Source organism: Erithacus rubecula (assembly GCF_903797595.1).
Source record: "Erithacus rubecula genome assembly, chromosome: Z".
Classification (NCBI taxonomy): Eukaryota; Metazoa; Chordata; class Aves; order Passeriformes; family Muscicapidae; genus Erithacus; species Erithacus rubecula.
The window spans coordinates 6,032,078-6,039,215 of NC_136661.1; positions in this window are offsets into that span (position 1 = coordinate 6,032,078).

Below are 7,138 nucleotides of genomic sequence, written 5' to 3' on the forward strand. Positions count from 1 at the left end.
AAATATACCGTCACCTAGGTTTGCAAAAGTTTGTTATGAAAGAATATGGTGTAACTGTATTTCTGAACTGTATTTCAAAGTTATCGTTTGCTTATCACATACCATTAAATGCATTTTGAGTCATTACTCTTAATTACTGTGTAAACTTAAACTCATTTTCCTGATCTTTGTCACCTATTAGAAATTAGCTTAATTTGAAATGTAGTTTAAATGCTAAAATTAAAGTGAAATCACAATTAAACACATGTAATAGACAAAGAACATTAATCGACTAGTTGTTTTATACCAAACTAATTTTTAGAAATGTTTCTTTAAGGAAAATTGTGTCATGGCCTTGAAAACATCAGCAGGCTCTAGTTGCTATGAGAAGCCTGTAGCCCTCTTCCTCTGTATTCCCCTTGTGTAAACTCTTCCCCTCACACAGCGCTTGACTGCTTTTATTTAAGGCCAAATCACTTTCCCTTGTGGAGAATGCAGCCCCTGCTGCTCGCTGGCATGTTTATTTGCCACTTGTTACTCCAAATGTCAAAATTGGAGTAACTCCTCAAAAATGTAACCCAACATTTTAATAAAAATAAATGTAGATTACAATTAGAAGACTTATAACTACTAATTTCATAGCAAATGTCACTTGTTTTCTAGCATACATGAATCTACTGCTAAACTCACCAATTCTTTGGAATCTGAATTTCCATCAATAACAATTTTTGCGTTACAGTAAAAGCAGATAAAGTTTCTAAATTTAAACTGTTTGGGGTTTTTTTTGTGTGTGTGTGGTTTTTTTTACAATTAGGATTATGTATGAAACTTTGGAACAATGTTGGAAATGTTGGAAATGTTGGAAAACATTTTATCAGTATCCACAGTTAAAACCTTCTAAATTTATTGAGTTTTATATAGTACACATATACCTACATATACCTAAACATTGCTGATCATCTCACCTACTAAAACTCAGTTCCAAAAAATATTTTGGATTGAAGTTCTTTCTAGCTAATTGTCAGTGACTTGCTACATTTCACTAAAATAAAAAACATACAAAACTACTTTTTTTTCAGTTTTGAAAAAATCAGCTAAAAGGTCAAAATCAATCCTGACTGACACATTTGCAAGACATTTTGCTTTGGAATGAATCCTCTAAAGTACTTATTCTCTGATAGATGTAGAAAATCTGTTAGAATCTTACTGTTCAGCCATGAGAATGCAAATGGGTGTCAGACATATCATGGAGCTTCAATTCTGACTTAGAAAAAGACCAGAAGAATGTGCATAGGAATCTGGGAATCAAAAGTTACAATTATGGATTTGCCTGGTATTGGCAAAGTAATTTTTCTCTCTGCAGTTTATTTAAAATATACACAACTTACTTTGTATCTGCCTTTATTTTGTGAAACTGATTCAGAACAGAGTAAGGTACTGTGAGCATTATTGCACGCTATAACAGTGCAGGCTATGTCACTGTTTATAATACCACATCTTCAACCATCCTGCTTATTTACAATTCTATCCTGAAGAGTAAGTATGGATTTTCACTCAGTCAGTATGTTTGGAGCACAACATATACCTAGCTGTATCTTGGAAAGGTGTATATAAATGAATACAATGAGAGTTAGGGAGCTAAATTTATAGTTTTAGTACAGACAGTGATGCTACTGTACTATCATTGTACTATTACTGTACAGGATAAATTTTTCAGTTACCTCTAAAAAAAGTAGATAATACTGAAAACACTGACACAGAATGAAGAGGACATTGTAGAACTCTTACAGTATTATAATCTACAACAAAGAGATCACACAAGGTTGATATTTGAGGATTTATCTTAGTGTCCTTCTGAAAGGAAATTTCACCAAAACAAATGTTTTATTCTCACCTGAAGTACTTATATCCCATTTCCATGCCCTTGAGGCTCCCCCAAAAGCAATTTTTGCTGGCATAAATTCCTGTTACCAAATAGAATCACCAGCAGTTATCATACAGTAACTGAGTTTGGAAGAGACCTCTAGAAATCAACTCAGTTGTTCTAATCAGACTAAACACAAAAGTTATCCACTTCACGCTCACTTGGAGATCCATCTGACCATCAGTAATCAATCTCATCATTTCATTAAATGCAAGAACTGAGGTTTATGCTATATCCAGGTTACACTTTGTAACTTCCACTTTCAGTTGTATGGGATTTGGATGGCCTGGTTTTGGTAGCAGGGTGTGAGTGTGTTTATGTGTGTGCTTGTGTATGGTGTGTGAGTGTGTGCATTGTGGAGTACAGGGCTGTACTTCTGTCTGCTTTTGTACACGGCTGGCTTCTGTGAGAAGCTGCTGGAAGCTTCTTCCATGCCCTGCAGATCCAGTCCCTGGTGGCTCCAAAGACTGATTTGCATGGCTGGGCCAAGTAGAAATGGTGGTAACACCTCTGTTATAACAGATTTAAGAAGAAGTAAAGACAAAGAAATGTTGCACAGTTTTAATATTAGCCAGAGAAGAGCAGAGTGAAACATGTAAGAATAACAGAGACTTATATCAGCTAAGAAGGAGGGGGAGGAGATGCTTCAGGCACCAGAGATGACATTTCCACCAGCCTATGGTGCAGTCCATGGGGAGACAGCTGTGCCCCTGCAGCCCATGGAGATCCGTGGGGAATGCAGAGATCCATCTGCAGCCCATGGAAGAGCTCACGCTGGAGCAGGTGGATGCCTGGGGGAAGGCTGTAATCCCATGGGAGATTTCTGGAGAGAAGGGCTGTGCTCCCAGGCTGGAGCAGCCTGTCCTTGGAGGACTGCACCCCGTGGAAGAGTGACCCATGCTGCAGCAGCTTGGAGAGGACTGTGTGCCTGTGGGATGGACTCACACTGGAGAAGTTAATGGAAACCTGTCTCTCATGGGAGGGGACCCCACAGTGCAGCAGGGAAAAGACTTGTTTCCCTGAGCAGTGGGAGAAGCCATGGGTCGTGAAATGACCATAACCCCCACTCCCTGTCTCCCTCTGCCACTGGGGTAGGAAACAGAGCTGGGAAGGAAGGGGGCAGGCGACGGAGAAGATGCTTTTAAGGGGTTTATTTTATTTCTCTTTATCCTGCTCTAATTTTATTAGTAACAAGCACATATTTTTCTTTGTTCCCCCATATTTTGTACCTTTTAGCTATCCTTTTTTCTTTTCTTAGTGTGTCTTTCTTCTCTATACCGTGTCTTCTGAGTCTCATCTCTTCTGTTTCTCTAATTGATGAGAAAGCAGCAGTGACACACAAGGTCAGTACAGGTGTAAGGGCTCTGCAGATTGGGCTCTACAATGGGACTGCCAGCTCAGGAACCCCAACAGCATCCCAGAGCTCCATTAGGACTGGGAAACCCCCAAAGACAATCAGGCACAATGGTGTGAGAAGTAAAAGGACATGGGCTTCTACTGAATCAGCAACTGTGGTGGAATCACTCTCCTGGGACTCACATGTGTCCCATCCCAAAATTGCCTCAGGTACTATACTGAGCTAGTCATCCCCAAGGTAAGATCACCTCTCATTGTGTAAGACATAAGATTAAAGTCACTCATCATGTAAAACCAAAGAAGTAGTATAAAAATGAGTCAAGAATGAGAAATTAGGGAAGATTCCATTGCAACTTCTGATATAAGTTGGTGGGCCTAACCTGTTGCCTCCCCCTTAGGGATGCCAGTTGGATAAGAACTGTACTCTACGCATGCTGAATCATCATCTCAAGTTAGCTTTCATTAGGGATTAAAGCTTGTTAGTATACTGTTTTCAACTACTATATTGCTTTGAATATGTTTTTTTTCATTCAGATATTATCACCAGCAACCCTTGAACCTCAATCTGTCACAATTTTATAAATAAATAGTGTTACTCTGTGAATGGGTAATATGAGTCCTTCAAGGGCACTGGCAGTCACTTGCAGTGGGCAAAGGTAAGAAGATCCAGGACAGGGTGTCTCTGTTTGGCGTGTGACCCTAAACAAGTCAGTTGGACTGCCTTCCAATCTGGTGAATGGCTCAGTGAAGGGTCCCCATAATGAGACACTAACAAACTGGTGAGGCACAAGGGTCACAGCTTTCCTGAAGCACAGACAGATTAACCAAGCATTAAGAGTTTGAGAAAATCTCCCTTTTCATGTGACAAGGGCCAGTAGTGAAACTTTGATGGGACAAATCCAATGGCTGCAATGCAACTACCAATAGCTAAAGGATCTTGGGAAGAGATGGGTGAGGAAAGAGAGAGGCAGAGGGGTCGCCCTCTACATCAGGAGGTAGACTGAGTGTGAAGGGCTGTCTCTGAAGAACAGCCATGAGCAAGTCAAAAGCCTGTGGATGAGAACCAGGCACGAGGCAACAAAGGGAACCTTGTGGATAATTTTAAGTACAGATCCCTGATCAGAGGGACCCCATTGATGAAACCTTCTTGTTCCAGCTACAGACAGCATCATGCTCGCAGGATCTGGTTCTACTGGGACACTTCAACCATCCCAAAATCTACTGGAAAAGCTTTCTATGATGGGATGATGGCAGAGTGGACAAGGGAAGGGTGACAGATGTCATTTATGTCGACTTCTGTAAAGTCCTTGACACAGCCCCTTCCCACCCCCCCCACCCCCCCGCCCCAATATCATCTTTCTAGAACAGAAGGAGATGGATTTGTTGAGAGGATTGTAAGGTGGATGAGAAATTGTTTGTATGGTGGCATCCAGAGGGTTATGGTCAATGGACGTTGGGTGTCCATACCAGGACTAGTGTTATTTAATATTTTCTTTTATGATGTAGAGAAATGGATTGAATGCACCCTCAGATGCAGATGACACCAAGCTGAGTGGTACAGCTGGCACACCTGAAACATGGAGCATCATCAAGAAGGCTCTGGAAAAGCTTGAGAAGTGGTTCCTTAGGGATCTCATGAGGTTTAACAAAATGTACTGGTTTTGGCTGGTATAGAATTGACCTTCACAGTGGCTGGCATTGGGCTGTGTTTTGGATTTGTGCTGAACACAGGGTTGATAATACAGAGATGTTTTTGTTATTGCTGAGCAGGGCTTGCACAGAGCCAAGGCCTTTTCTGCTTTGGTACAGCCACACTGGGGAAGGGACTGGGGCTGCTTTGGGATGTTGGGAGGAGACAGAGCCAGGACAGGTGACCCAAAGTGACCAAAGGGATATTCCAGACCATGTCATAGGATGCTCAGTGTACAAAATGGGATGAAGAAGGTGAAAGAGGGGGGCATTAGGAGCAATGGTGTTTGTCTTCCCAAGTCACCATTATGCGTAATGGGGCCCTGCTCTCCTGGAGATGGCTGAACACCTGCCTGCCCATGGAAAGCCCTGAATTAATTCCATGTTTTCCTTTACTTGTGTGTGTGTATTCTGCTTTCCCTTTTAGACTGTTTTTATCTCAACCCATGAGTTCTCCAGCTTTTACCTTTCTGATTCTCTCCTCAGTCCTGCTGGTGGGAGGGTGAGGCTGTGGGGGTTTGGCTGCTGGCTGGGATTAAATCACAACACAAAACCAAGTGCAAGGTGCTGCACCTGAGTTGGGGCAGCTTCTGGTATCAGCACAGGCTGTGGTGAGCAGATCAGAGCAGCCCTGCCCAGAAGGGCTTGGGGGTGCTGGTGGGTGAGAGGCTGGACATGACCCAGCCATGGGCACTCACAGCCCAGAGAGCCAAACGTGTGCTGGGTGCATCCAGAGCAGAGTGGGCAGCAGGGCCAGGGAGGGGATTCTGCCCCTCTGCTCTGCTCTGGTGAGACCCCACCTGCAGTGCTGCACCCAGCTCTGGGGTCCCAGCACAGGAATGACATGGAACTGTTGGAGGAAGTCCAGAGGAGAACAGCAATATGATAGCAGTTTGGAGCCCCACTCCTACGAGGAAGTTGAGACAATTGAGCTTGTTCAGTCAGGCAAAGAGGAACCCTTCAGGGAAGCTGAATTGCAACCTACCTGAAGAAAATCTACAAGAAACCTCTTGTAGAGTATTTTTTTAAATAAGAACATATAGTGACAGGACAAGGAGCAATAGCTTCAAAATGAAAACCAGTTTAGATTAGATACCACGAAAAAATTCTTTACTGTTTTTTCTTTTAGTTACAATCCTATTTCTAGACTTCCTTGCCCCATTTTTTCATGTACATCTTATATTTAGTCTCTGTAAAACACCTTAGAATCCCTTTTTTAATAAACTGGCAGGAAATGTGTATTAAATAACTATTTAATTTCTCCTATCAATGTCTCTTAATTGCTTCTGTTACCTGCTTTGACACCAGGCTTGAAGCCTGTTACACCAAAAACTTCACCAGAATACTGAAAATCTTATGGCCTTGTCTTTGCAAATATTTTTATGAGAAAGCAGTGAAAATGTCAGGTTTGCTGGTATAGTGCCTAAAAATGTAATCTTGATGTATAAGAAAACATCATACATATATTCAGTCCCAACTTCAACATATATATGAGGAAAATACATTTGTTGCAGGAAATTAATTTTTCTGATAATAATTTTTGCAGTTTGTGAAATTTATGTGACAATTACAGCTAGGTTTATCAGATCTCTTAGTTTATGACACTGTTATATGTGTGGGGGCACACCAACATATAGCCTTAAAAATGCCATGTAGAAGGGGAAAATTTTTTTCCTTGACCTGCTAGTCTGTATCCTTTAGTCATTCCAGACACAGGAGATCTAAGCTCTATGTAATCTGGAAATTAATAATAAGGTTTGGAAAAAGAAATGTATGGTTTGTTTTTAGCTAATGAGATCTTTTTATAGGTTGCTGCTATACTAAAATGTGGAGAGCAGTTTACAGCAGACCACGAGATGGTGCTAGAGATGGACGACTTCAAGGAGCTGTACAATAGCAGTCACTGTGTCTTGTTTCTGGGCACCAATTAGCCATGTAATTTACCAGAAGGAATGAAGGGAGGGGCTGGTAGAAAATCTTTGCAGTCTCTTTATGAACAGGGAATATGAGAAATCATATTTAAAGCACACGGACTATGATTTTTTTGGTTAGATAAATTGTGGACAAGCAGAATAAAAACCAAAATGACACTAAAATAGTATCTGTTTATGTACACCTTCAAAATTCATACCAAGGATATGCAAAAGTACCAACACTCAGGGCAGTGTATACTTTTGTTGAAATCAGCTG